Source organism: Porites lutea, chromosome 5, assembly GCF_958299795.1.
Source record: "Porites lutea chromosome 5, jaPorLute2.1, whole genome shotgun sequence".
Taxonomy (NCBI): Eukaryota; Metazoa; Cnidaria; class Anthozoa; order Scleractinia; family Poritidae; genus Porites; species Porites lutea.
Genome location: NC_133205.1, coordinates 22,150,143 through 22,159,830, shown reverse-complemented (window position 1 = coordinate 22,159,830; position 9,688 = coordinate 22,150,143). Strand labels below are relative to the sequence as shown.

The window sequence follows — 9,688 nt, the reverse complement described above, 5'->3', positions numbered from 1 at the left end:
AACACGTCGAGTGCTTTTCTTCTCTCGGTCTCCTTAGATCTTTTTTCAACCTTTTTCATGGTCAAAGTCTTTTTCATACACGTGGGACGTTATGAACCCTTCAAATCAACAGCTTCCAGCTCTCAGACAAGGGTCTCTTCCCGTTAAACAACGAGAAAGTTCCCGAGACGACAATTTTAAGCTCTTCAAACGCAGCCGTGCGGGAGAAATAGTTCACCCTAAAGCATGATGTAACCTAATTCTGCGTGTGGTATACTGTAACTAATGACCACTAATCTATGACTCAAACGAAAGCCCTCAGAAGTTTGAGTCGACATAACAATGGCAATCAGCTTTCCTTACAATTTTGATCGCATTTGTTTTTGTTTTCTTTCTATTCAAGTTCATGCTACATCTGTGTTATTTCGAGCACAACAAAACTTGAAAAAGCAAAAAAACCAGTGGATCATGCTATCAAAACAAGATAAGTGACCTGTAGATCTTGTCTTTCCAAATATCCTGAATGGAAGGTAACCATTTCAGCTTATCATCTGCCGTTCAATAAAATTTTTCTGTATGAATGATTTTTACATCTTAATTTTCAGCTTTCTTCAATGAAGAACACACTCAGTTAGAGCATTTGTGACCATTTGTTGCTTCAAGAGCCCGTAGAAGTAATTTAAAAGTATTCAAACGCAACTTAACGTTTTACAGCGGAATGGAACTTAATACAACCATTTTTTTCTTAGAATTCGCCGTCGTGGTCGCTTGAGCTCACTACTATCTTATGTCTTAACAGTTTGTGTCGGCGCGTAAAAGTACTGAACCTTTAGTATGTTTTACTAAACTCGTGTAATCCTGCAACAATGTTACTAACATTCATACACATGAACTCAAACGGGATTATTACTTGTCTCGTTTTTGTTTGAAAATGGTCGGTTTTTCTGGAATCACTTGGCCCCTCAGTTTTATTAAAACATTAAACATCTTAGCCGGAGCTTCCTGTTTGGAATACCTCCTGAATCTCAGTAAGTATACTCATTTACTGGCATTGATTTTTGTAAAACAAATGAAGGATGATAAAAAGACTCAATGGTCGGTTAATAAAAGTAACAAAAAATGCCCATTGGAACACATACATATATGAACTTTATTTAAGCGTCAAAGAGTACTTACAATATAGCTACACAGTAATTGGGACACAAGTACATACTATTAAAAGTAGTATAATACATGTGATAACTCAACTCAAGACTGACCGAAAAACATTTTGAAAACTCATATTGAAAATCTAAGGTATTTTCGTCCAAGAAGAGCTGAAAGACATGAACCATGTATTAGCGTTAGGAGACGCATAAAGATACCAATTAGGTTTTTTCCAGGGGGTCCCCTGGTTTTTTCTATGTGTTTTCAACGTGTTATTGCTGTCAAACCTGAAAGTTTGCTTTCCTTTTCTTGTTACTCTAGTATCATTTTTCCGTGAAAACAAAACGGTATTGAAGTACCCATAACCCAAAACAATTTATTTGTCTAATTGAAAGTACACGATACTATGAGAACCTTTGCGAAAAAATTTCGATTTGAACACAACGTGTCTGATGTTTTGGAATTTTCTTACATTCGTAGACATGCCCGTTCTGCTGATCACAAAATCGACAGGCTTAAATGAGACGTCATTAGACAAATTCAGAGACTGAAAAACGGGATTTTATGCATGCTTATTTCTTTCTTAGAGTCGCCAGTGTTGTTGAAGCTAACTGCAACACATCTAACTGGAATGGTTTACCTTTTAACAGCTGTTTTAGTTTGTGAATAGAAAGAAATATTTCTAGAAGTCCGCACATGTTTTCTCTCACACATGTTTTCTTTTCTTGTTTTCTTGTTCCTCAATGTACGTCATATTTTCTTAATCTACGTCACAGCTTCGTTCTTTCCGCGAGGCTTCCGAGACAAGACGAAGACAAATGGTGTGCCAAAAGGGCGGAAAATTTGAACGTTTAAAAAAATTGTAAAAAAAATCACGTTGTGTTCACATCACATCAAGTTTATTTAACCTCGGATTTACAGTGTAGCTCTTGAAGCTAATATCTCCGAGATAAAAGAAAATAAATAGTAATCCTAAATGAAAAGAAATAGGAGATAAAAGAAAACAAGAAACATAAGAGGAAATTCAGAACTATAAGAAAAGAATTTATCTACCTGTTGCTTGTATTATTATATTTGTTCAGACGAAATTTGCCCCACTTTGAATTGGAACTTCCTAAAGAATGCCGTAGGCCTCAGGTCCTCAGGGAGTCCATTCCACATGGTGGTAGATACGTACCTAAGGAACGTAAACGGTGAGTTGTTGTCTTAACGCAGGGAACGGTGAGTTTGTTTGTTCCCCGCAAATGATTTTTTCTCAGCAGAGGTTCTCGTAGCAATGCGTACCTTCACTAAAAAAGGAAATAAAATTAGGTTATTGGGCACTTTAAAGGAAGCAGAGGAAAGGCCAGTTGAAAAAAAAATGTAATGAGAACGACTTAGGAACTAAGCTATAATATTAAGATTGCACGTAAAATAACAGCTAGGGCTGTCGGGGTTCATGTTGATAGAAAAAAAAGGAATACCATCAAGCGAAAATACGTGCATAATTTCACAAAAATTTTCTGTGAACCTGAGGAGGAAGAAATCTTATGTTCGATAATGGCCAAACGATAATGGCCAAAAGGCCGGGCGAATTTCATGTTTGGGAAACCCAATTTCTGAAGAAAATCGATTGTTGCCTTGCAAAATGACCTAAAATGACAAACATGGATAAGAACTGACGCCATTTAAATCTGACCTCGTAACTCCTGCCAATGACCTTCTGAAAGGCTTTCCTTTCTTTCCTTGTTAGCTTTCCTGTGTCCATAGCTCTGCGGCTGTAATTGAAGCATTTTTGTCTCTATCTGATCACAGCTTGTAATTTAGAGTGATATCACTCCGGGGTGATGTTCCTGTATTCTGAGTTCAACGTGAATCAGTGCTATGCAACTCACTACAGACAACAACAACGTTGACTTGGAACACAACTTATCGAGTGTTTTCCTTCTCTCCTTCTGCTTCTCTTTCCTTTCTCCTGGCTTCTTATTTAAAATCGTTTTCACAGACGTGGGACGCTACTTACTTTAGCGACTGAGCTTAGGTTACAGCTATCGGACAAGGCGTCTCAATTCTAAATCCTTAAAATCGCTTCCGATTTATTGCAACATGATGCGAGGGATCTCGGATCATTGATCCTGATCGTACCAAGGGAACGCATTTCTAGCTCAGCTCCATCTGATATAAATTTGTATCTTGCATTCTACCTAATATTTATAGTGAAGGGATCGAAGAAAAGGATAACGTAAAAGACACAATGGGTGCGGTTACACCAGCCATTTTACCCATGGGCATATGGCTGTGAATGATTTTACATTTAGTAAATTCTAAAGCACCTTGAAAAACTTGCAAGTTTTCTTTACATCAGTGCTCAAGAATTCTTTCCTCATGAAGTCGTTGCACCTCAATTTGTAAACGTGTACTTTTAAGATTTAATAGAGAATTCGCCTCTCCTTTCAGCCCGAATGAAGTCGACGTGTTCGGTTTTAGTTCCACAGTTTAGGGCTGAATCACTCTTGCTCGGGATTAATTGATGCAGAGGTTGTTTCGAAGGGTAGACATGGTCGAAAAAGTTTACTATGTCAACCTTCAATGTTTACAACGACGTTTACCGCGAGACTGGGTTTAAGTTTTTTCTTTCCCTTGGGCGGTTTATGGCTTTTTAACCGCAAACATGAAAGTGACCAAAAGCCAGAGCAAACCTAAACCAAGCTCCCCAGGGGAGCTTTGGGAAAAAGGTCTAGTGTAACCACACCCTTTATGGAGAGCTCGCCAGGAATGAAAAACCTTCATTGGTGCTTATGAATTTGGTTTGAAAGTTTAAGAAAAGAGACTTTGCTGTCTAATTTTGTAAATACTGCCGACTTTTTTACTCCAAAATACGACAGATGTAAGACGGATACCTCCCTAAAAGGGACACTTGAGTTGGTTCCTGCTCTTCGTCGATTTCAGTCTTGCTGTTTAACTCTCTTTGACTAGTAGACGGTCATCCTCTACGAAAGAAAGTTACTTCCAGTTCAAAGTTGACTGTGCTGACGTAAGATGCAAAGTCGCCCGAATTTTAATTTTACGGGCGTGGACTGCACTGCACAAAAAGTTACTCATGTAACAGCACCTTAATACCTTAGCTAAAGGATTTCAAGTTGACAAAAGTTTTCTGAAGTATTTTCCATCAAACGTCCTAATTTAAAGGATCAAGATCACCGCTTTTTTCCATTTTAAGTTGTAAAAATGGTGACACAAATGTCCAGTAGGTGAGGAATTATTCATGGTAATTTTCTTGTCTAAAAAAGGTACCATAGAAATTATAGTGCGGTGTATAACCAGTATAACCAATATCGATGAAACCATTTAAGAAACTCTGTCACGAATAAGAAAACCTCAAATCATTAATTTAGTGGGTAAAAATGCCCGTACGAGGTAAGAATATATAAAGCGGACAAAAGGTTGTAAGGCGTTGGATTACGTCGAACTGAAAACTTTGACCAAATTTTTCAAGGAGCATTACCGTGAGGCAGGTTTTGCAATGTCTGACAACACTAAACACTGAGCTCGGTGGACCCCTTGAAGGCGGTTCAACCGGCGATACTGTTGCTACAGTAACCTATTAAAAATGTTGCATTTGTTGCAAGTCAGCTATAAACATTGTATTGAAAGAGCATCTCTTCAGCCCATCATTTACACTTGTTGTGTAAAAAGCTTCCCATGTTTAATCAAGGGAATGTTTCAGCCACCATTAAAAACGCCGTGGAAAACCACAAGGATTTTACCGAATATAAGGCTCTCTTGGGAAACGGTGGAAATGGAGATCAGGATCTTCTCCATCCGCTTCGCTTTTAACAAAAGCCAAGAGAGATTATTATCTCTTGGAAAAGCTAAGGAAAAACTTAACTAGACCAAATTGCCGTGCTGAGAACTTAAAGTTTCAGGGCCAGTTATTTCAACGGAGTTTAGTCCGTGTTTAACAAAACTGCGTTCTAAGTCATTTTCACTTTGCCGAACGCTTTTATGTAAACACCATTTTTCGTGAACAGTTTCATTGAAGCATATAGCGTAGACTTGAAAAGCATTTGTCTTCTTGAAATAGCCCACTAAGGGAGAGATCTAGAGGTTCATGATCAAAGATTTATTAAACCGCGTCTAAGTTATAGACTTCGTTCAAATGAGCTACCCTCATTGTTCGAAGTAGAGCTCGATTTTATGAATCGGTCGAAAAATGTACAAATATTTTTTCAACCTTACCAAAAGAAGCTGTAACAAAAAGAATACAACAAAACTGAAACGTGCTGAAGGTTCTGTTACGGAGAACTCTACACTTACTTTGAGTAAAAAGAGATCGACGCTTTACAAATAACTATATAGTTCTCCTGGTCACGTCCCCGCTCGCCTTTCGAACTTTCCGCAATTCCGAAACGTTGCAAGATTAGACACCAAAAAAAAGAGCAAACACTTTTTTAGCGGAGGGTAAAGCAAAGCCTCGGTAAAGGTCCGATTACTCAGTGAGGAAGAATTTCTATCTACTATGAAAACATTTCAACGTAGTAGGGCCCTGGGTACTGATGGTTTATTGGAAGAGTTTCATTTCTAAACACAGATTACAAACTTGAAACGACACAAATTGTTCGCTATCAAAACTGTATCTCCGAGGGTAATATAACTGTTCATTCAGAGAAACGTGTATCCAAAGGTACATTATTCTGGATAGAAACGCGGAAATTGTTAACGGCAACATTTAACGATCAAAACCTAACCATCTTTTCAGCAACAGACTTTGAAATCAAACCGACACAAAGTGGCTTAAAAAGTCTCAAATAGAGAAAATGAAAAGTAAACAAACGAAGAAAAGTGTTGGGAAACTTACAAAGGGGACAGTATAGAAATGAAAAAAATTGGAACTAAGCCTTTTTTGTAAGTTATGAATCTAACGATCGAAAAAAAACCAGGGAAAACAACTGTGCTTTTTCCGACCATCTCAAAAATGAGGGGGGGCGGGAACTTTACCCCATAGCCACATCTACCTTTCGTGGTTCGTGCCGGAGCGCAATCCTGACGCTAAAGTGCTCATGTAGTGCCGTAACACTTTAATTTTCCCAGTGTATGGTAGCCATGGTCGTCGATACCAGTATCTCCAAACCTGAGCTGTTTGACAGGAAGCTTTGTCTTATCAGTCAGCAGACCGCTGTCTTCACGCCATACACGGTCATTATTGTCACAGTTACAACCATACCTGGAGTCTGTGCATGAGTTGGTCATCCCGCATGCACACTTACCATTGATAGATGCTCCGCCCCAGTACGTCATTTTAGCAGAATCACGTGACACCCACCATCCGTATGGATTTCTATTGTAAAGCAAAACTGACCCGAAACACTCATATTTGATGAACTGTTCACAGTGTGAAGAAACTCTGGTGAGACTGGCCAGCTGAGACAGACTCGCTCCTGTGTAATGAATGTCACGTGAGTAACTACCTCGACTTCTATATTTATTCACACGTGTTCTGCTTTCACTGTCGTGACTTATCACTGTCACGCCAACTCCACTCTTATCAGTCATGTCACAGAAGACTGTAAATGGTGCCTGGCCTCCTTCGCCATCTGGATCAATGACGTAATTTCCCCTTACACTGCTGCCGTATTTTTTTATAACAGAACAGGAAGTAGCAACAACTGGAGAGTTGATTTTGACTTTAGCTTCAATTGTCGTCAGAGCATTAGTTGCTCTACAGATGTAAGTTCCTTGGTGTGATTGTTTGACGTTTCTAAAAAGCAGCGTTCCATTCGGGAGAAAATACGAAGCAGCAGGAAGTGATGATTTGCGATCTTTTCCCCAAGAAATTGTTGTTCTCAATTCACTCGCCGCTACACATGGCAGGCGAAGAGTTGAACCAATTAAAGGAGTTATTTCTTCAGGAGGACGGACTTTGAACCGCAGAGGAGAAAACACCACGACTAGGACTGTGCTGCTGGCCCGTCCAATAATATTTTCTGCTTTGCATATGTATATCCCACCATCGTTTTTTGCAACGTGATAGATTGTAAGGGCTCCATTCTTAACTTTAGCTTTCTCTTTAGGCAAAGAACCAAAGGCTTTTGACCACGTGATGTTTGGGCTGGGCTGACCAGTAGCATTGCAGGCGATAGTGACATTTTGTTTCTCTTCAGCCATCAGTCGATTGGATGATAAGAAAAGTTGAGGATCAGCTAATGAAAGATTGAAAAACAAAACTTGTAATTGAAGACCTACTAAAGAGAAAATATTTTTTCCTTGTTTCATCAGCTCCTGTCGCTCAATAATTTATTTAAGTAAGTAGTCAATCTTACATTGAACAGTTAGCTTTGCTGTGGCGTTGATGCTGCCCAGCAAGTTTTCAGCTCTACATCTGTAAACTCCATCGTCTTCTGGTCTAACGTCCCTCATAATCAGAGCGCCACTGGTAATCACGTGACGTCCAATGGGAAGCGATGAATTTACTTTGGACCACGAGACCTGTGGAGTTGGATTACCGTCCGCTACACATTTCAAGATGGCTGTTTGACTTTCATTAACTGTTGTTCCAACAGGTCACTGCAGCAGAGAAGGAGCCGCAATGGACTTTCCCGGTTCACCTTTGACGCCTTTCTGGCCCGGCAGGCCTCTAGGTCCCGCGGGACCAGGGTCACCCGGTACTCCGAGATCCCCTTTTTCACCCATCGGTCCTTGAGGTCCTGTTGGTCCGTGTTTACCAGGAGGTCCCTCTGGCCCGGGTCTCCCTGAGGGGCCTGGTCTCCCTCGGTATCCTGGTTTTCCCCGTCGTCCAGTGTTACCTTTTGGTCCTGATCGGCAAACTGTTTCATCTTTAGCACAGATTTGGTTTTGCAGCAAACGAAGCTCTTCTTTGATTAGCAGTTTTACTTCAGAAACTGTTTGGACCAACTGCTGTTGTGAATTATGTGGCGACGCTCGCTTTATTCTTAAGAAATCGTCTTTCCCATCTATTGATAAAGTAAAGCAGTTAATAATAATAATAATAATAATTCTGAAATAATTGTAGAAAAGAATGGGAAATTAAACTTCTTTTAAGCGGCCACCTCTATTAATCGGCCGCGGCACCTTTTGAGATCTTTTGACCGTCTCAACGAGAGTTCTCCCATTGTTGTCACCTCATTAAGCGGCCATCAAGCTCTCAGTTTGGCTTCATTTCAAGAATATGATCAAGGAAACAATAGTCCGAGATAGAAGTTGATGACCGATTGTAGAGCAGTAATGCTTCTACCGTCGCAAGTTTGTTTCAAGATAATGTGATGTTTCCGCTTATTTATGACAAACCTATATTGAGCAACCAACCCCCATTTACAACCTTGCATTTGATAGTGGCTAAGAAGCTACCTTTCACTATTACTAGGGACTATTTCATGCTTGTAAAAACCCATTCTCTGAGGGAATATCTTTAGGGATGAAGAATGCCTTGAAAATAATGACCGAAAACTGTTGCGGTCGTCAAAACATGAGTAACAACTTACGCTGCGCAAAACCTGACCTCGTATTTCTTTCCAATGGCCTTCTGAATGGCTTTCCTTGTTGGCTTGCCAGTGTCCATAGCTCTGCGGTTGTAATTTCTTCAGTATTTTTGTCTCCATCAGATCACAGCTTGTTACTGAGTATGATATCAGTCGGTGATGTTCCTGTATCCGGAGTTCAACGTGAATCAGTGCGATGCAACTCACTACAGACAACAACAAAGCCGACCTGAAGCACAATATGTCGAGTGCTTTTCTTCTTTCCCTCTTCTTCTCTTCTTTTTCGCTTTGCTTCATGGTTAAAATACGTTTTCACAGACGTGAGACGGCCTACTTAAGTTGGAGGGCTTAGTGTTCTCGGACAAGGTACAGGTCTCAGATCTAAGTCCTTTGAAACAACGAAAACCGTCCTGGGACGAACATTAATTGTTGGTGGAGGAGTAGTAGACGTATAGAGGAGACAGATGGTCTAAATTCCAAAGATGATGCAACCAAACACTGCTTACACTGCTGTAAGTGATATGATTATTAATAAATGAAAAACAAAAGTGTATGCAAATTGGCTTCTTATACGATAATACGGTATCTTAATAGCCATTTTCTAGCTATTCACGCTCATGTTTTCCCTTGTGTTCGAATTGAACAGAACAAGTAAAGAAACATACAGAAAAATATTTGCTCAAAATGGTGGCAAAACAGCATATCTCAAGTGACCAATCGATCTTGTTTCATCCATGTTACCCTCCGGGTGTCTGCGTATTGTTATATACCATCTGCCATTAGTGTTTTACTTTAGGTAAAATTTCAAGCTCTATCTGATTTTAATTCCTTTAGGAACATTGATTCCGATGTACATTTTTCTCTTCTAGGAAAATAGGGGGGCGGTATAAAAGGCACAATGAGGCACGCCGCCAGTAATGAGTGAAAATGCCATCAGTAGCTCTTATTATAGTATCAACAAGTTTAACCCCTGGCCTAGAAAAAAAAACGTGCGGTCGCATGATCTTTCAAATAGTCACGTCACATTAGTAACTACGATAGTCGAAGATCGCCCACATCGATCGAGTTATTCTTAGCAATCCAGAATA

The 9,688-nt window shown here is 39.8% G+C and overlaps 1 pseudogene; it reads right to left on the bottom strand.

The window, feature by feature from the left end:
- Positions 1-6,147: 6,147 nt before the first annotated feature.
- On the bottom strand, positions 6,148-9,016 carry LOC140936377 (uncharacterized; annotated as a pseudogene).
- Positions 9,017-9,688: the final 672 nt, after the last annotated feature.